The following is a 20425-nucleotide window of genomic DNA, read 5'->3' as shown; positions in this document are numbered from 1 at the left end:
GGCTAGTTCAATTTGATCCACAGTACTCGACAGTCTATCTTCTGGTGCTTCGAAATAAGCTCCTTGTTTGCTGAGTTAGCTTTCGAGTTTAATACAGACGTTATATTGTCATGTTAAAGTACACGCACGGTTGATATAAGAAAATATACGTACAGAAGAATAAATAAAACCCGGCGTTTTCCCTAGTGGCATTTTCGAACATCAAACGGTAATACGAGATAGTTTTCACGTTCGGCTTGGAATGCACGTGGAGAAAGTAGGGTGCCTCGATACACGCGCGTCTCCGTCGTACGTCAGCGGTGGCACCGAGGCATTCGGCGTGGAGCAGTGGAACGCTTTAAATTTTAATTGAACGCAGTGGCACGCTTAAAATTTAAATTGACTTGAACAAACCGCTAGTGTGTTTATCTTGGGAGGAGCGACACTGGAGAGGAACAACAGCATGAGAGGTAAGCGGGAAGAGAAGGGGGAAATTTATTTGGAAGGGGCGCTTGATGACTGTCATCTTTCGTCGATATTTGCAACGAAGTGAGCAGATATGCATACATTTTTTTTGCCCGTAAGCGGTCGCTTCTATTTAAAATTGTTCGGCGAATGGCTGTGAGTGACAGCTGGTGTGTCACTTTGGACCCTCCCCTACGCACAGAAAAAGAATTGCGGAGGTTTTATAAGGGAAAACTTTGCTAAAAACGAGCGCTCTACTCGAATGCCTGAGCATTCGAGCTAAGAAGGTCCGGCCGAGGGGTGGGGCTTGGCCACTGAAATGAGTTTTGGGATTTATGAGCTCCCTAAGCGAGAGATGAATTCTCTTGACCGCGCCGGAGATAAAGGCTGCGGGCTACGCACACGGCAACCAGGCGGATCTTGCGGCTGGATAAGTCCCGGTCGTTGTCACTGAAGTGAAGTTTGAGGCGCTCAAATGCAGTTTGATTTTAGCTAAGTACCCAGTTATAGTACTGTAAATGGCTGTAAGTAAAGTCCTCGCTCACCTTCATCGTATCATGAACGGTGCCAGTTCATCTCCCCATCGCCCTGCTGAGCCGCGTGCCAATCACCCGGTGTTTGGGCGATTGGATTCCAGACCGACACCAGACTCCGGGGAATCTTCACTTCGCGCGTCGTCGAGGTACACCAGGGAGTTAGGTGTTCGGCTAGCACAGTGTCCATAAATCGGTAAACGTTGCTGGTGCAGCCAACAGCGAAAATGGCATCACGTTGAATTCGCGCAGTCCGTCCGACGTTACAAATGTAATTTTCTCACATTATTTCTCGTTCTCTCCGGTTTCCAGTGCCCGGTTTTCAGGTGCACCGACACGAAGTGTTTTGCAGAGCAAAGGTTGCAGAGGGCGCCATTGATTTGCGGTACTGGGTATACGTATTTTTTCGTGGTCTTTGTTCAGCGGTGGGTAGGTAACGCTGAACCTTAATGTGCCGTGGTTTTTCTTGGGGAGTATACAACTGGCGCCGCCCACGAGCTTTTCGATAGTTGTATAATATTGTCGCCGAGCGTGTCTTCAACTTGGGTCCGGATGGCTTCAGGCTCGTTCGAAGACATGCGGTAACTTGACTATCGAGTAGGTTCGGGTCCATTCGCGTTGATTCGGGGCTTCGCTAGGGGTGTCTTACGTAACTTTGAGTTCGACGTAGCAGCGTAGCAAAGCTAATGACCTCTACAGTTTTTCTTGCGCTAGCGCCGGGTTTACGACGATGAAATTTGGAAGCTTGAAGGTTTCTTCGCGTGCGCGTTGAATGTCGGCTACTCCTATCACGTAACTTCCTTCCGGAATTTATACAAGGAACGCTGTGGATGCCCCCTTTTTAAGGTGCTGACACCGTTCAGGTAAATTGGCGACCAAAACTTGCAATTATTTTCGCTTAACGCGCACACCAATGTCTCTTGCGACGGAAACAACGTGGGTCAATAAGCAAATTTTGGTCCCTCTCCTCGACTACGCCGACGTCGGGCACCGAATCTTGGCAGTATACGATCCTTGCTGCAGCGCGTTGCTCGGGAATCTGCTTTGGCGTCATGGAGTGGTGAGCAGAGAAACTTACGGACTTGTCCTGCAAGTCCATACTGAGTATCACGTCACGGGGGCAAATTGGCAGTATTTACTCCTTGCCTTATGCCTCTTTCTAAAGGAACAAACCTTAAATGTGGTTTTCGTAACGGTTTAATTATGGTCCTACCACTACGCCATCGCTGTTCCCTACGCATAATGAATACCTTCTTCTGTAAACGGGAGAGTAGGAAGTGGATCTGGAGGAGCCCGAATGGGGAGCACAAAAATGAAATAGACTTCATATTACGCAATAACCCTGGCGTCGTGCAGGATGTGGAAGTGCTCGGAAGGGTAAGGTGTAGTGACCACCGTATGGTAAGATCTCGAATTAGGCTAGATTTGAGGAGGGACCGCAACAAGCTAGTACGAAAGAAGCCGATAAATGAGCTAACAGTAAGACGTAAACTAGAAGAATTCAGGATCGCGCTGCAGAACCGATATTCCGCCCTTAACGAGGAAGCCGAGCTTACGACACAGGAAGCCAGCGACAACCTTACGCGCATTATCACGGAGTGTGCAGTAGAAGTCCGGGGCACTATGGCTAGACAGGATACTGGTAAACTTTCACAGGAGACGAAAGATCTAATCAGGAAACGGTAAACCATGAGAATCTCCACCGCAGCTGACAGAATAGAACCAGCCGAGCTCTCGAAGTTAATCAATAAGCGTAAGACAGCTGACATACGGAAGTATAATATGGAGAGGATCGAATACGCTGTAAAGAACGGAGGTAACCTGAAAGCAGTGAAGAGACGTCTTGGCCTGGGGAAAAATCAGATGTATGCACTTAAGGATAAGCAAGGCAATGTCATCACAAATAGGGATAAAATAGTCACAGTGGCCGAGGAGTTCTATAGGGATCTGTACAGTAGCCGGGACATACAGGATAATGCCGAACGAGACAGTAGTTCAGAGGAGATAGACATCCCACCAGTAACGACCGAAGAAGTAAGGAAGGATTTGAAAGAAATGAAAGGGGGCAAAGCACCTGGTGAGGATCAGATAATAGCAGACCTCTTGAAGGATGGCGGCGAAATTGTACTTGAAAAACTGGCAAACCTGTATACGCAATGCCTAATGACCGCAATTGTACGTACCGGAATCTTGGAAGAACGCGAACATCATCCTAATCCATAAGGCGACATGAAGGACTTGAAGAATTACAGGCCGATCAGCTTACTGTCAGTCGCCTACAAGGTATTTACCAAGGTAATCGCTAACCGAATCTCTGCAACCTTAGATTTCAGTCAACCTGAAGAACAAGCAGGGTTCCGTAAAGGTTATTCAACAATGGACCATATTCACACGATCAATAAGGTGATAGATAAGTGCGCTGAGTATACTGAACCCCTATACTTAGCCTTCATAGATTATGAAAAACCATTTGACTCAGTCGAAACCCTAGCAGTCATTCAGGCATTACGGAACCAGGCGATAGATGAGCATTAGGTAAGAATACTAGAGGGTATCTACAATGGGTCTACAGCTACCATCATCCTCCATAGGGAGAGCAGTAAAATACCTATAAGGAAGGGTGTCAGACAAGGAGACACAATCTCTCCAATGTTATTCACAGCATACCTACAAGTATTCAGAACGTTGGATTGGGAACAGGTGGGAGTAAGGGTTAATGGAGAATACCTCAGTAACCTCAGATTTGCTGATGACGTTGCCTTGCTAAGTAACTCGGGGGACGAATTGCAAAGCATGCTTTCCGCACTGGGCGAACAGAGTAGAACCGTGGGCCTGAAAATTAATATGCAGAAAACTAAAGTAATGATCAATAACCTCGGGACAGCACAGCAGTTTGAGATAGGTGGCGAGGCAGTGGAAGTGGTAAGCGAATATATCTACTTAGGCCAAGTTGTGACCCCAGATCCCAACCATGAGGCAGAGATAATTAGAAGGATCAGAATGGGGTGGGGTGCATATGGCAGACATTCTCAGATAATGAATAGCAGCCTACCATTGTCGCTGAAGAAGAAAGTGTATGACAGCTGCATCTTACCGGTACTCACCTACGGGGCAGAAACTTGGAGGCTCACTAAGAGGGTTCAACTAAATTGAGAACGACTCAGCGGGCAATGGAGCGGAAAATGATAGGTGTAACATTAAGGGACAAGAAGAGAGCGGAGAGGGTCAGGGAGCAAACTGGTGTTAAAGACATATTAGTAGAAATTAAGAAGAAATGGACGCGGGAAGGGCATGTAATGCGAAGGCAAGATAACCGCTGGTCATTAAGGGTAACAGAGTGGATCCCTAGAGAAGGCGAGCGTTGCAGGGGGCGGCAGAAAGTTAGATGGGCAGATGAGATCAAGAAGTTTGCGGGGATAAATTGGTCACAGTTGGCACAGGAGCGAGGTAATTGGAGAATAATGGGAGAAGCCTTTGTCCTGCAGTGGGCGTAGATAGGCTGGTGATGATGATGATGATGATGATGATGGTCTGTCTGCAAAAACTACTTGGGTAAAAAGAAGGGCCACAAGAAGAAATCCATATCCGTAACCCACTTTCGTGGTCTTTGTTTCGCACACACGCGTTAGTTAGGCCGAAACCTGTTTGACATTTGCACGCGGTACTCGTATATGAGCAAGCAGTTTGATATCTTGCCCATAGCAAGTGAGATAATCAACGAGAAATTCATGCAAACGGTTTTCCTCTTGCACTCCGTTAATGCTGCAATTGTTAAGAATCCTGCCTTTTTGAGCCTCCGCACTGCGAGAGAAATGTACGTTCGAAATTAAGTCTCTAGGTCCGGCAGTTTTAGCCAGACTACGATGAGTCTTTCACTCAATCAGTCGGTCGATGGTTTGGTGAAACAGCCATTATGTCCATGTACGGATAATGGATACCATGCCTGGGCCCTGTAGGGCTTGCCGCCGACCGTTCAGAGTATGAGAATTGATGGAAAATTGGCGCCATGACGACGCGTGAACATAATTCTTGCCCGGTGCGTGCGGCATACTCATCTGACTTAGCTTCGCACATGCGAACCACGCAGGCTATGGGGTGGTATCGATTATGAAGGGTGTCGTCTTTTTTTCAGTTCCGCAGGAGTTATAGGCGTCACTGATTTCGGATTTTTCTTCACTCAATTATCGCGTAAAGACCGCCTGATAGTGCAACTGCAATGGTTCCTTTCAAAACACAGCACTCGTTTGGTGGTGGTGGAAAGCGTTTTTTACTGTGCTTAAACGGTAGGGGAACTGGGTGTGGTCAGCCTCCTGTGTCCAGGGGGCCGCGGGCCCGCTCTGCATCCGTGGCTCGTTTCAGCAGGGGGATTCGGCAATACGCAGCGGAGCTTGTCAGCGCGAACACCCACTACCCAAGGAAAGTTGTGAGGTGGGGTGAGGGTGGTGGAGTGGGGAGTATACTAGATACTGAATTGAAAGTGTGGTGTCGTACTCTGGGGAGTTTCAGTGAAGAAGACACTGGGCGGTGTAGGACAGAATGGTATGGTCGTAGTGTTTCCTCGTAGTCACCGAAAAGCACGCGCATGATGCTAAGAAAGGGCGGTAAGCTGGGCGGCACGTCCTTGTTTGCGCAGAATGAAGCTGCGTGTAGGGTCGAGGGGAATCAAGGCCTGCGTTACAGGGGGTTTCTTGTACGTATCGACCTGGCATTCGGGGCTGCATCGTGGGCCGTCTCATTCCCTACAAGGCCCGTGTGGCCAGGTATTAGCGATCGCGGGAGAGGAGGAGGAAGAGGAGGAACAACTTTATTGAGCATGTAGCGCTTAAGCGCTAGATGGGGTGATTCCCTCTTCTCGGGTACCATATGCTTCCAGTGCCTCCTGGCCCCTGGTGATCAGTGCTTGCTGGTCTTCCAAGGCGGGGCTGGACAGCAAGATCTCCCATCGCTCGATAAGGGCATTATTGGGTAGGGGGAGGAGCGGGGGGAACGTTTTCGAGAAATTGCACTCCCCTATGACATGTCGGAGTGTGCCAGGTTGTTTGCAAAAGTTGCATTCCTTTTTGTGTCTCTCTGGGTACATTTTGTTCTGGAGGTATGGACTCGGGAAGGATCCGGCTTGGATCTGTCTATAAATGGCTTGCTGGGTTCTACTAAAGGAGCGGTGTGGTTCGGGGAAGCGTTTTCTGCCGCCCCTGTAATGAGTTAAGATATCTTTGCAGCTCGTGATGGGTTGTTGCTCTGGCCCCTCAGCCCGGAGGTTGATTTCTCGGGCCTGTTGGTGGGCAAATTCATTGCCCTCCACCGCTGAGTGTGCCGGTACCCATACTAGCTCTGTCTTATGGTTTGGAGGCGTTTTCTTTTTAAGGATTCTCAGCGCCGCTAGAGACACCCATCCTTTCCTGAAGTTTCTGTAAGCCTTCTGGGAGTCCGTGATTATCTTCTTTGTGCCAGGTTGAGTTAGGGCAATGGCTATTGCTGCTTCTTCGGCCTCCTCGGGGGAGGGTGACGCAATGAATGCACACGTGACTAGTTTGTTTAGTTTCGTGACGGCGATCGTTGCTTTCGTTGAAAACTTGGGCAGCGAGGCGTCCGTATACAAGATCCCGTCTTCTTGTTCCAGAGTTTTGGCTAGGGCTTTCGCTCTGGCCCCTCTTCGTCCCTCGTTGCGGTCCGGTTTCATATTCCAGGGTAGTGGTTTGGTTTCAATTACTTCGGCCCAGTTCTTGGGTATGGGGCCCTTCACTTGGTGATAAGCTTCCTGCCATCCTATCTTGGCTAGGACGGCTCTTCCCGCTTCTGGATAACGATCTGGATAACGCAGAGAAGTGCGAGGCCAGCTTGGTACAGGCGGCAGGCGTGTTGCGAGTTCGCAATGCTGCCCAAGTGGGGCTGTCACTGGATGGTTTCTTTGGCGGGTGCGACGGCAAAGCGCTTCAGCAGTTGCTGCATGTAAGGTTCGATCAGAGGCCATAGTTGGCATTTGCCGAGTGAGCCGAGGAATACGAAGGTTGAGGGCGAGTGGTATGTAGTTTGAGCAATGTCCATGTACCGAGTGCGAGCGTCTCCGCTGTATTGTTTGGCGAGGAGCCTTGGATTGACCTTGGATTAAGTAGAATGCATGTGCCCGGGACACAATAAACCTTTAGAGGTAGAGTAACTCTAAATTCAGAGGCATCCGTTGGGGCACTTTCTCCGCCGAAGGGGAGGGTGCGCCCGATGTCCCGAAAGGTTTGTGTACTTGCTGGTATCACTGCGAGCCTACCGATGTGTGATATCGCTGGGCTAACAAGAGTTTGTTTAGTGTAATATGGTGGCTGATTTTGAGAAGATCGATTATTAATTAGGTTGAAAGGCTGAGGGCTGCTTTGCGGGCCTTCTAGAGGCGGATGTCCAGCTTGCGGACGTGTTGCGGCTTTCGGTTGACAAATGGGCTAACATTGGCAATGCGGCTGAATATCAGCGGTTGGATTTGCTTGTAGGTGTATCGGGTTCTTAGGTCCGGGTGTAGAGCAACGATGTTGCATGAAACTTCCTTATACAACCTCCTTGATGTAGGGCCTCGTACTCTTTGTGTGAGGTGGGCTAGCTACGTGATTGTTTATTGAGGTTGTGATAAGAGCGCAACTCCGGAGCCATCGTAGCGGAAATGTGCGCCCATTAAGTGGAACGTAGTTACTTGGTGAATAAGTGATTCCTGAAGGACAAGTGTATCTCGGGGAGTCGTAGGGTGTTGGCCTCTGGTGCCGGCACGGAAGGTCAGGAGGGCATATTCTTAGAGTTTTCTGGGGGGCCTCCGGATTAAAGGTAGAGGATGGTGGTATAAATGGCTTGAAGGAGTGCATCTTGCGGTGGTAGGTTGGAGGCATGTGTTGTCTATATTATAATGTCCACATAAAGCACTTGATGAATGCTGGGGATCTTGTGTAGTTGGCTTGGAAGTTTGAGGACCTATTAAACAGGTGTGAATTTACGGATTGTTGCCGAGTGCCTTGGCTTGTGTCGGTTGGTGACTGGAAGAGTCCGAGTCGGATCATGGCTTTGCGGTATCCCTTGAACACCTTGACAAAACGAGATTCGGTGGAGGCATTTCGCCTGGTAGAGGTTTTCAAGGATGGCTTCAGGTGTTTCAGTTTTGAAGGTGTGCTTATCGACTTGAGCAGGGTATTTGGAGCGTGATGGCTGAGGTGGTCAAGTATATTCTGCTTTATTTAAATAAGAAAGTCTTGTGTAGACAGATTTTAGAGAAAGCTGAACACTGTTGGTGGGTTATAGGTCGTGCTCTTCAAGGTTGGTAGTTAAGCGTTTCTGCGCTAGACGTTCGTAGATTTTACCGAAGGAGGATTTCAAGGATGTAGGCGATAACTGGCAGGGAGCTCAGAATCAGAATCATAACCACAATAGTGTTTAATTATTCAATGATATGTACACGGGTGATAACACAGAATTGTCTCAGGGCCAAGGGCTGAAACGGGACTTTGTGTAATCACATAGACAATGGTACTTCAATTGTTGGCAGTACATGAGCAAATCAATCAATAAAACTAACACTTAGTCAAAGGAAACAGGGATGGGCATTTGCATATTGACAATAAAAAGTGCGTAGGTGGTAATGACTGTAGAAAAAAACGTGGATTGAATATATGCAACGACGAAGGGAGTTTAACGTTATCAGGGAACTCCAAAACAAGAGGGCGGCAAAGTTTTACTAGACAACCAATCGGGCAAGATATATTTGACTAATTCATCGAGAAGCAGTGAAGAAGCCTGCATACGGAATGAACTGAAAGTAAATATTCGATTGGCCTGAGTTTAGGTGTTTTAAGCGGTGCCAAAAGCAGTATGTAAAATTGCTCTGAATAAAAGCATAGTAAAGATAAAATAGGGTAAATACATTAAAAATGGCTCGCTTTGAGTAATACATGATTTAATGAACAGCTCTAGTCCTTAAATGTGAAATGTATATTTTAAATGACTATTAAGAACACTTCCTAGAAATATGAATTGGTTCACTGCTTGAATATTATGATTGTGAGTACATATTATTCGGCAATGAGGAATGTGCCGCTCACTGGAATGAAAGATCATGAACGTTGTTTTAAATATGTTAATATGCAGACAGTTTTGGCGACACCACAGCGTAATGGTAATAATGTCAGAGGTAGGATTTTAGTCATGAAATTGAGACTCAGTAGATAATATTGTAGGGTCATCGGCGTACAAGAAGGCTTCGCAGTAGGAAACAGAATCAGGCAGTTATTAATATATCAAGAAGAGGAGAGAACCAAGTATTTCATTAAGGCCGGCTTTTGTTTGTGGTTTTAAAGTTTGAAAAATTTTGCGAGTACAGATTGCTTGATTTATAAGATCGGAAGCTTTGAATTACTGACAGAGCAGGACCTGCAACGCGTATTGCTGCTAGAATATTTAAGAGAATGTAGGGATTTACCCAATCGAAAGCTTTTGTCATATCAATCGAAAGTGCTCCAGCCTAATTTCCTGCATCAATTGCACATTTATTTTTGTCAGTGAAAGACAGTAAAGATTGAGGAAGTGGGCGGCGGGGAAACGGATGTATGAAACTGGTGGTTTCATACGGGGTTTAACATTGAAAGGACGTGTTTAAACGCCGCTCTACGCATTTTAAGGTGAGGGCTTGTTAGTATTCGGGAATACCGTGATGTTAAAAGCCGCCATTGTTCTGGCTAAGTGCTCTCTTGCCAGTGATAACTGTAGTAGTCAAGAATAGCTTAAAGGGCATAGTCGTTTAGGTCTCGAACGGTGCGATAGGTGATATGGTCTTTACCAGGCATGGTGTTTGAGGTTAGCCGGTCCATGATAGGTCCTAGTCTGGCTAGAGTGAATAAAATGTCGAATGAATCGTTAGTTCGCCCGCTGCACCGCGTGTCGGGTATGAAGGAGTGGGTTGCACGACCTCCTAAGAGGTGAAGGTTCGCCGGTCTTTTCTGGGAGGGCGGCATTTCGTATGAGGTGTGTGGTTTGGTTCGACTGCGTGGGAGTCTAGCACTTTCCTTAGAGAACTTTGTTACAAAGGGCGCACAGGTTTTGGTTTGGAGTGGGGCTGCATATGCCTGAGCTTTGTTGGTGGAGGGGAATTACCTTTTTATGTGCTCCATCGTGCTTTTGGCGTCTCCACGGTTTTGTAACACTGCGTAGTCTTCAAAATATGCATAAGGTGGGGGTCCATCGAAGAAGTGTCATTGGTGAGGGCAATGAGCTGGATATTTCCAGGCCCATTGTTCAAAGGCTTGGGTGCATTCGTCCAGGTTTGGGCTAAGGGTGGCAAGGGAGTCGTTCTTGCGAACATATGTCCAGTCGGTGATGTTGCCTCGGTGATGGGGCCTCGTTGATGACCGAGGAAGAGCCCCCAGGGCGAGGGGTGGGCATTGCCATTGCCTTCGTGTTGACCCCTCTCACTACCCCAAAAATGAGATTGGGTAGGCAAATTTCCTATATCCACCTAAACGCCTGAAGGCGCCACCGCTTTATCAAGCGTACGGTTTCTACTCCCACCGGCGCTTCTCCGGCGTCCAATCAGAGCGCGCCGTATGGCAAGAGACTTACAATCTTTGAATGCACTTATACACTGCATGTTTCGCTCCTCGGTTTCAAGTTAGTGGAGTTGGTCCGGGATTTTTATCTGCCATGATCGTCACCTGCTCATGCTCACATGTCTTTTAATGAGTGAAACTCTCTTCAGCACGAGGTCGCAGTTCGTTTGAATGCGTTTCGATCTGCCCAGAAAACGGTAGCCACCTATTGGTGTCTTGTTTCAAGCTTGTGTAGCTCAAAGGGCATGCTTTATCGCTATATCTCTCACACACATTAGCTCTATTGTAACGTCCCGAATGCAAAATCTCCCCTTAAGATATATATAACGGTGTTTTACGTTACTTTGAATCTCAGAACCAGAGAGAGCGCATGTACACCACTTACATGTGCTGAGACCACGACACATGTCCGTGAAAGCGGTGCAATGTGATGCACGATTGGTCGAACATTAGGCTGCCGGGACTAACCTGTCACCCGAATTTGACACATGCTTCAATGCGCGCATACGGTGAGCCATCAGAGACAGCCCACTCACTTTTTCCGCTCCATAATTGCATCCTTGTTTCAGCGCCCTCCCGGCGATTTAAATGTGTTCAAGAGTATCCCGAGGAGGAAAGAAAGCATTTGTCAACTAGAAGTAAAAATGAATAGTGCTTTTACGTTGTACACTATAATATACAGGGTGTTCCCACTAGGGAAAGCCGACTGCGCTATTTTCTTTACCGGACAACAATGGCGCTATTTCGTAGGATGGGGCCCTTGTGGATTTAACCTTAAGGCCACATTTTACCAATGAGGATTGAGCGGTGAAACAATTGCTGAATGTTTTTTGTGAAGGTAACCTGAGGGAACCAAACTTAAGCTAAACCAACCAAACGTGATCATGGCCTAACGATTTTCTTCAAGGTTCTTGTATTGCGTTTGAACTTGATGAAGACTCAGCGAAATTTAGCAGCTATAAGAAAAACGCTAGGTGTTCTCTACACGTATACGCGTGAACGAGGAATTAACATGGTTGGGATATTTCACTGTCATTTTTCAGCAACGTCTGGCCCAGCTGCTGACTGTAAGTACCTTTCAATTCTTTTATGCTGCCTGCCTGTTAACGCAGTAAATTTCTGTTAGTTAATTTAAAATGTTTCCGCTGACGTTGTCTTGCTTGGTTCTCCCCCACTATGCGTTCTGCCGCCACCGTCCAGTACTTTGCCTTTCCTTGTTCATCGAAGTCTCTTCAGTATATTGCTAAACCAACCAAACGTGAACATGGCCAGCGATTTTCTTCAAGGTTCTTGTATTGCGTTTGAACTTGAAGACTCAGCGAAATTTAGCAGCTATAAGGAAAACGCTAGCTGTTCTCTACACGTATACGCGTGAACGAGGAATTAACATGGTTGGGATTTTTCACTGTCATTTTTCAGCAACGTCTGGCCCAGCTGCCGACTGTAAGTTCCTTTCAATTCTTTTATGCTGTCTGCCTGTTAACGCAGTGAATTTCTGTTCAGTTGTTAATTTAAAATGTTTCCGCTGAAGTTGTCTTGCTTGCTCTTCCCCCAGTATGCGTTCTGCCGCCACCGTCAAGTACTTTGTCTTGCCTTGTTCATCAAAGTCTCTGCAGTATATTCTTGTTATGGTTGCTGTAAGAGTTCGATGCGGCTACATTTATTAATTGCACCCCTGGGATAGTGAGGAGCCCTAATTTATAAGAACATTCATTTTATTGATCTCCTGTTGGGCGTCGTAGTTTGGGACAAATTAGTTGTGCTGTGGATTGCTGAATATGTGTTCCATAATGTATTTATGTAGGGGCGAGTGTAATCAAGGCCTGCGTGACAGGGTGTCTTGTTCGTTTTGACCTGGCATTGGTTTTGGAAGTACCTAAGTGAAGAGGTTTCGAGTTGTGACGTAGGCCGCCTCATTCTCTGCAAGAACCATGAGGTGTGCTGTACAAAAAGGGCGAGAGGCCGGTTTGCCAAGGCGGCGGGGTTTTCTCGAGTCGGGTTGTTGTTGGTGGGTTTGATAGTACCGGGTGGCTGCTATTTCCTCAGTTGAGTCGAGGAGTACAAAGCCTGCTGGCTAGTGTCTCTGCTGCTTAAAAATTGTCCATGCACCCAATGTGATCGTCTGCGCTGTATCGTTTGTCGAGGAGCCTTTACGCTGTGCTGCTTGCTGTGCCGATCGGGCGGTGCGTCAGATGTCCTGGAAAACTCTTCTGGGCGCTGGTTTCAGTGCGAGCGTGTAAAAATGTGATGGGCACTGCGCTACCAGTAGTAGGTTTAGTTTAATACTCAAGCTGAGTTTTAAAACACGACCAATTGATATGTGGGTTGGGAGGCTGAGGGCTGCTTTGTGGGCTTTCCTGAGGAGGGCGGCGGGAACTTTTCCGACATGTTGCGGTTACAGGTTGATAAAACGGCTGCCACAGGGGATGCGGCTGGCACGCAGTTCTTGGATTAGTTTACAGGTGCCGGGTTCTGTCTGCATGTAGAGCCTCGTATTCTTGTAGCAGCAGAGTCATTGTAGTAGAAATGTACGCCAAGTACGCGGACTGTGGTTATTTACAAGCCTAAGATTACTGTATGATGACTGTGGGGTGAGCATTTTTAGGGGCTCGGCCTCTCGTGCGGGCATCGGTGATCAGTGGGGTAGATTTGGAGCTTCTGATGTGAGGCGTCTGTGTCGAAAGGAGGCGATAATTGTCAGTGGCTTGCTGGGGTGCATCTTGCTATGCTCTCCTCTAGGCATTCGTTGGTTGCTCTTCGCTGGTGTGTAGAGGGTTGCGGATTGAAGGGGTCCGGTTCAAAACGTAGTTTGCGGTTATGAAGGGACACCGTGAAGTGAAAGATTTGATGAACGATGACCACACGCGGTCGCATTTAGAGTTTTCAAGGAAGGCTTGCTAAGTGGCATTGTCTAAAGTGCTCAAACGCACGTCAGAAACATTTATGGAGCTTTACGGTGGAGGTAGTTTAGTACAGAGATTTTGGAGCCTTAGAATTAGATGTTTAGTATTCGCTCTTTAATTACGATAAGGACGCGAAGCCGCTCAAACTCACGTGTGTAGGGTTTACGGCTGATGTTGTTTACGATATGGACGCCAAGGCTCACTCACGTCAGTAAAGCTCCTGGAGCTTTACGGCGGAGGTGGTTTAGTATTTGCTCCTTATTAGGATAAGGACGCCAATGCGCTCAAACTCACGTGTGTAGAGCATTTTGAGATTTACGGCTGAGGTGGTAGTACGTGCTATTTAATAAGGATAAGTGCGCCAAGGCTCTATTTCGTGGGAACAGAGCTTTAGGACCCTTACGGTTAGGTTGTTTAGTATTCGCTCTTTAATTACAAAAGGACGCGAAGGCGCCCAAACTCACACGTGTAGGGGTTACGTTTTAGGTGGTTTAGTATTTGCTCTTTACTTATGATAAGGATGCCAACGCGCTCTCACGAGAGTAAAGCTTCTGGAGCTTTACGGTGGAGGTGGTTTAGTATTTTCTCTATAATTAGGATACCGGCGACAGCACTCAAACTCACGTGAGTGGAGTATTTTGAGATTTACGGCTGAGGTGGTTTAGTAATTGCTCTTTATTAATGTAAGAGCGCCATGGCGCTACTTAAGAGGAAATAGATTTTGGAGACTTACGGCTAGGTCGTTTAGTATTTGCTCTTTAATTACCGCAAGGACGCGCAGGCGCTTACTCACGTGTGTAAAGCTTCTGGAACGTTACCGTTGGAGCTGAGTTAGCATGTCCACTCAATGCGAAGTTAGCATTTCCACTTAATGCAAAGGCACTCAAATTCACGTGAGTAGGGCTCGGGCTGTGGAAGTCTCCTGTAGTCGTTGTGTCGTGTAGTCACGGTACTAAAACTCCGGGACACTCGTTTTCCGACGTCTCGCGCTAGAACGTAACACCTACGAAAACAAGTGTGCAATGGATAAAACCGGCTCAAAATAAACTAACACGATTAAAAAAATTGTGGACCGCTCCCTGTCTGCTTCAGCAATCGTCAAGCACAAGGAGCAGCTGTTTGTAGACGTGTTATAATTTGTGTTACTCAAATACCCACCCGGTTGTACACGGTAGGCCTGATGGGGTCGTATGGTCGTTCGAAACAAAAAAAGGCGTATTTACCTGGTTCCGGGACCTCGTTGATGACCGAGGAAGAGCCCCCAGGGCGAGGCGTGGGCATTGCATGGCGCTCGTGTTAACCCCTGGCACTACTCCAAAAATAAGATTAAGTATGAAAATTGCCTATATCCCCTTAAACACGAGAGGGCGCCACCGCTTTAGCAAGCGTACGGTTTCTACTCCCACCGGCGCTTCTCCGGCATCCAATCAGAGCGCGCCGTGTGGCAAGAGATGCACTTATACATGCACTTATACACTGCATGTTTCGCTCCTCCCTGGGTTTCACTTGAGTACGGGCAGGCTTTATCGCTACACCTTACACACACATTTGCTGTCTTGTAATGTCCCCAATGCAAAACCTCCGCTTAAGATACTATAACGGTGTTTTAAGTTTATTTGAACCTCCGAATCAGAGAGAGTGCATGTACATCGCTTACACGTGCTAAGATCAAGACACATGACCGAGAAAGCGGTGCGATGCGATTCATGATTGGTCGAACATTAGGCTCCCGGGACTAGCCGCTCACCCGAATTTGACACATGCTTCAATGCGCGCATACGGTGAGCCATCAGAGTCGCTCCATGATTGCATCCTTGATACAGCGCCCTCTCGCCGATTTAAATGTGTTCAAGAGTATTCCGAGGAGGAAAGAAAGCATTTGTCAACTAGAAGTAAAAATGAATAGTGCTTTTACGTTGTACACTATAATATATAGGGTGTTCTCGCGAGGGAAAGCCTACTACGCTATTTTCTTTACCGGACAACAAGGGCGCTATTTCGTAGGATGGGGCCCTTGTGGATTTCACCTTAAGGCCAAATTTTACCAATGAGAATTGAGCGGTGAAACACTTGCTGAATGTTTTTTGTGAAGGTTACCTGAGGTAAACAAACCTAAGCTAAACCAACCAAACGTGAACACGGCCTAACAATTTTCTTCAGGGTTCTTATATTGCGTTTGAACTTGATGAAGACTCAGCCAAATTTAGCGGCTGTAAGAAAAGCGTTAGCTGTTCTCTGTGCGTATCCGGGTGACCGAGGAATTAACACGGTGTGGATTTTTCGCTGTCATTTTTCAGCAACGTCAGGCCCAGCTCCAGACTGTAAGTACCTTTCAATTCTTTTATGCTGCCTGCCTGTTAACGCAGTGAATTTCTGTTCAGTTGTTAAGTTAAAATGTTTCCGCTGACGTTGTCTTGTTTGCTTCTCTTCAGCTATGCGTTCTGCCGTCATTGTCCAGTACTTTGTCTTGCCATTGAAATCTTTGCAGTGTCGTCCTGTTATGCTTGCTGTAAGAGCTTGATGCGGCTACATTTATCAATTGCACCCCTGGGAGAGTAAGGAGTCCTAATTTATAAGAACATTCAATATATTGAGTGCCTGTTAGGCGTCGTAGTTGGGGACAAAAAAACTGGTGCTGTGGATTTACGAATGTGTGTTCCATGTAGTATTTAGGTAGGGGCGAGTGTAAGTAAGGCCTGCGTAGCAGGGTATCTCTTGTTCGTTTTGACCTGGCATTGCTTTGGAAGAGCAACACTTGGGGATGGGCTAGTTGTTTTAACATCTTGAAGTGTACAGGTCCGCTGCCTGACACGAAAACGTAGAACACGGTGAATCACAAAAAAACAGACAAGCTGAGGCGCAAACTATCAACTGCTTATTATCATTTGAAGGAGGGTGTTTATATATTTGAGTATTTGATTTTTATTTCTTGGCAAAACCAAGGGGAGGCTGAGACTAAATGCGGACGTGGGCTGACAGGGCCCTCAGCGATGGACACCCTCGGAGTTGCCAATGAGGAAGGGGTCGTTCACATGTATAGTTTCTTCAAGTGGGACTGTAGGTAACGAGCCGTAGCCCGGTGCCATGTTGCCGCGTCTTCGACGATAACCCTGAAGGGTGCGCTTTCCGTGTGGTTTTCAGAGTGAAGAAAGGGCGCAGGCACAGTTCCTTAGCGAACTCGATTCTTTTCGCCAACCTCTCAAGTCCTGCCTCCTTACAGAACTTCCCTGCTGATGTGCGGACCGCTTTAAAGCTTTCTGCAACATATCTTCTGCTCTCTGGAAATTCTTATACAAACTATGAGCCTTCGCTTGGTATAGGTCATTGTTTAAAACGACTGATTCACCGGTCTTGTCAGCCTGCACTAGCCGCAAGCTGTTTTCTCGGAAAAACTTTTGTCAGTTTGAATGCCATTTCCTTCCTACTCCCTTGCATTTCACTGACGTCACACATTTAACTGCCTCCGAGGTGCACGATTCTCGTTCACTTTCTCATAAAGCGTTTCCTAGACGGTGTGTCATTGCCAGAAGATCAATAGACTTTGTGGCAAGAGGAACAGCAAACTTAGTCCCCTTTTCAAGGGTGTCTTGCACATGCTGTGGGAGTTCCTGACCTTATAGATTGGGGACTGGCAGCTTCCCGCACTGGTTGATTTTTTCTTTCCTTGGTAACGCCCGGAAGTAAGCCTCGAACAGGCGCTCACCTAAGGTCTCTGCCTGGGCTTGGCACTAGTTTTTCATAAACTTGGAGTTCATAAGGTATAGGGAGTCGCTGCATGTCATCTCAATCTGGTCTCTAAAACGAATCTGTACAATCTGGTCTCTAAAATGTGCAAAGGGCTGTGCAAGGTTGCAAATCTGAAGACGGAAAAAGGTTTCGAACGTGGCACACGGCCCAGGCGCCAGTTCGCGAACTGCGCAGAGGGTATTGTATACAGGATCTCCCTATCCTGTGGTAGGTATTACGTGGGGCAATCGGGCCGCTGTCTCAACGACAGATTATGGAAACATCACAATGCTTGCGCGCAACTGGCGGTAAATGAAAACTTGGCCGCGCATGGTGAGAGTTGCGATAAGAGTTGTTCGCCCGATTTTGAGGGGTCAACCATCTTGTTCCGCTCCAATGACAAGATTACCCGCGAAATCTTCGAAGCATTTGCAATGTTGTCAGGACTGGAGGGAGACTGCGTTAGAACCCCTTCAATCCGGATTTGCACGCGTGAAACAGGTTTCCTAAGTGAATAGATATCATGCCACGTGTTGCATTTTGTTGTTATATTTTCGCGTTTGTTTTTCATGTCCATCATATATAACCACCCTCCTTCACAAAATAATAAAGAGTTGATAGTTTGCGCCCCACCTTGTCTGTTTTTGTAATTCTCCCTGTTCTACGTTTTCGTGTCAGGCAGCGCACCTCTGCACTTCAAGATCCTTTTGGAAGTACCTAAGTGAAGAAGTTTCGAGTTTTGACGTGGGCAGCCTCGTTCCGTGCAAGAACCATGACGTCTTGTGTACTAATAGGGTGCGAGGCCGGTTTTGCAAACGCGGCGGGGTTCTCTCGATTCGGGTTGTTGCTGGTGGGTTCGATAGGATCGTGTGGCTGGTATTTCCTCAGTTGAGTCAAGGAGTACGAAGCCTGCAGGCGAGTGTCTCTGCTGCTTAAAAATTGTCTATGTACCCAATGTGATCGTCAGCGCTGTATCGTTTGTGGTGCTTTACGCTGTAGTGCTTTCTGTGTGAAGGAAACCTAAGCTAAACCAACCAAACGTGAACATGGCCTAAAAAATTTTTCAACGTTTTTCTATTGCGTCATCGATCTCCTGAAGGCTCCGCCAAATTTAGCGGCTATAAGAAAACGTTTTGCTGTTCTACATGCGTATACACGTGATCGAGGAATTAACATGGTGGGGATTTTTTGCTGTCATTTTTCAGCAACGTCTGGCCTAGCTTCCGCATGTAAGTTTTTCAATTCTTGTGAAACCTCCTTGTAGAAACGTCAACGACCTGATTATCGTAGTTAGAGGTTAATGCGTCGGAGTGGGTCATCTTATTCTTAACGGTCTTAGCGGAATCATATTAATTGCACTATTGTAAAGTACTTGGAACTGAGGGATGTTCGTTTACGACGTTTGTTCGCCTTGCTGGGGACTTTCTGGAATATTAACTCCTCTTTTCCGCTTGATACTTTAAGAACCATCCCAACGTCTGCTCTTAACCGGGAGCTACTCGTTATATTTGGCCTCACATGTGCCTGAGGTCTTCTTTGCGCTAAGTAAAACGTATGACCAACGCGCGCATCTTTTTTTCACTGAAACCCGCAAAAGCTTAGCGTTTATGCAGCCTAAGAGAGACTCGTCTTCAAAGACGTGACAAAACAAAATAAAAAAAGTCTCTTCTCTCCACAAATAGCCCTCAGGTGCAGAAATAAAACCGGCAAACCGAACACGAAAAAACTGTGGAAACACGCAAACATTTGTACGTGTTGTATCTGCACAGAACTCCAGAATTAATGCAGTTAACCCGATGAATCGTAAGAATGCATATGAGGGTTATTTGTCGAATAAAACCCGATGGCACCACAAGTGACGTAGCAGGGCTTACACGTAAGTAGAAAATCTTTGATTTATGCACATTATAGGCTACCGTGTAACACGCTGAACAGAAAACGCATTGTCACGTTTGGCGAGCACGGGGAACTCCTGAATAATTCCGATACTTTCCAGGGAGAACTTGCGCGGCAGGAAGTACTCAGGGTAAGTCTTTGTGCACATTTTCCACCACTTCTTTTGTGTACTTATTGCACATGAATGATCTCGCGGAACACCAACGATTCAATGTTTCCAAATCTTCTTGGCGAATCCTAGCATTCATTCAGTGAGGAAGCAACTATTGATGGTTTTTCATGTAGCTTATTGCTCATGCGGATCTGAGACCATGTAGGTCTTTAGCCCAGGCACAAACGTCAGACCTCATTTGCACGTCAGACCTCATTTGCTATGTGGCTGTTTCGGTAGCAAAGGACCGCCAGCAACCCTGTTTTCATTGTTACCTATTTTTCGGTTTTTATGATTTGCTTTCACGTGATCTTGCGACTAAAGCGACATACCTCTCTCGCGGTAATGACCCAGCAGGAGTTAATCCTTTGCTCCGAGGGGTTTGGAACATCGTAAAGAAAGAGACGAATGCTACTCCCCTCAGTTTCAGGGTGGGCTTGGCTTTGCCTGGGAGTACCGACTTATGCGCGAATAAATGTAATAAAAGCCCGCGCACGATATTTGTGTGAAAAATATGGTACAGACATCAATCAGTCGTAGACTTTGCGGACTGTTTTTCTGTTATAACGGGTGAAGTGTGGTACGGGGCTGTTACTTCTAATAAGAGCGAAGATTAGTCTGGTTTTTGCTGAAATTTTGTCGAGTTGTAAACCAGGCAAATGTTTTTCCCGCGTTTTTGTGTCCATCTTCTATTAAAATAAAATTGCATTGAGCAGGTCTCGACGATAGAAAACATGGAATTATCATGATGGGGATTTTTTGTTGTCATTTTTCAGACACGTCTAGCCAAGAATCCGAATGTAAGTTCCTTTCAACGGGATGCTGGGGGGAAAAATAAGCAAACACGACTGGTTACTGACTGCCAGTTTAAAATACGCGAAATATACACACTTCTTCAGATTCGTTTAAAATCTAAAAGGAAGAGATCAGGGGGTAATGGTTATTTCTCTGCATACCACGGTATAGGCGGAGTGTTGTTGCGTGCATTTTTACTGGGTGTCGTTTTAAGCCTCGCGTTTTGCGTTTGTTACAGCCACCAAGTAAGTGATTTTTTATGGCTATTTCACCCTAACGACCCCGATGAAATATCAGGTCACCACGTTTGCTTAATATGGAGGCTTAGGTGCACTCTTGATTACGGAAGTTGATTGATTGTAGGGTTTAACGCGCCGACGCAACGCAGGCGATGAGGCGCGCCGTAGT

General features: G+C 46.8%; 1 long non-coding RNA gene across 1 annotated transcript; it reads left to right on the top strand.

The window, feature by feature from the left end:
* Positions 1-11589: 11589 nt before the first annotated feature.
* On the top strand, positions 11590-20027 carry LOC144153032 (uncharacterized). Its single transcript, XR_013319273.1, has 6 exons — positions 11590-11613; positions 11966-11989; positions 15747-15770; positions 18381-18404; positions 19172-19201; positions 19999-20027. It is a non-coding gene; the product is annotated as an uncharacterized LOC144153032 (long non-coding RNA).
* The last annotated feature ends 398 nt before the right edge of the window (positions 20028-20425 follow it).

This window comes from Haemaphysalis longicornis, unplaced genomic scaffold (genome assembly GCF_048455015.1).
Source record: "Haemaphysalis longicornis isolate Haplotype H1 unplaced genomic scaffold, Haemaphysalis longicornis Haplotype H1 scaffold_9, whole genome shotgun sequence".
NCBI classification, from domain to species: Eukaryota; Metazoa; Arthropoda; class Arachnida; order Ixodida; family Ixodidae; genus Haemaphysalis; species Haemaphysalis longicornis.
This window is presented reverse-complemented; position numbering and strand designations above follow the sequence as displayed.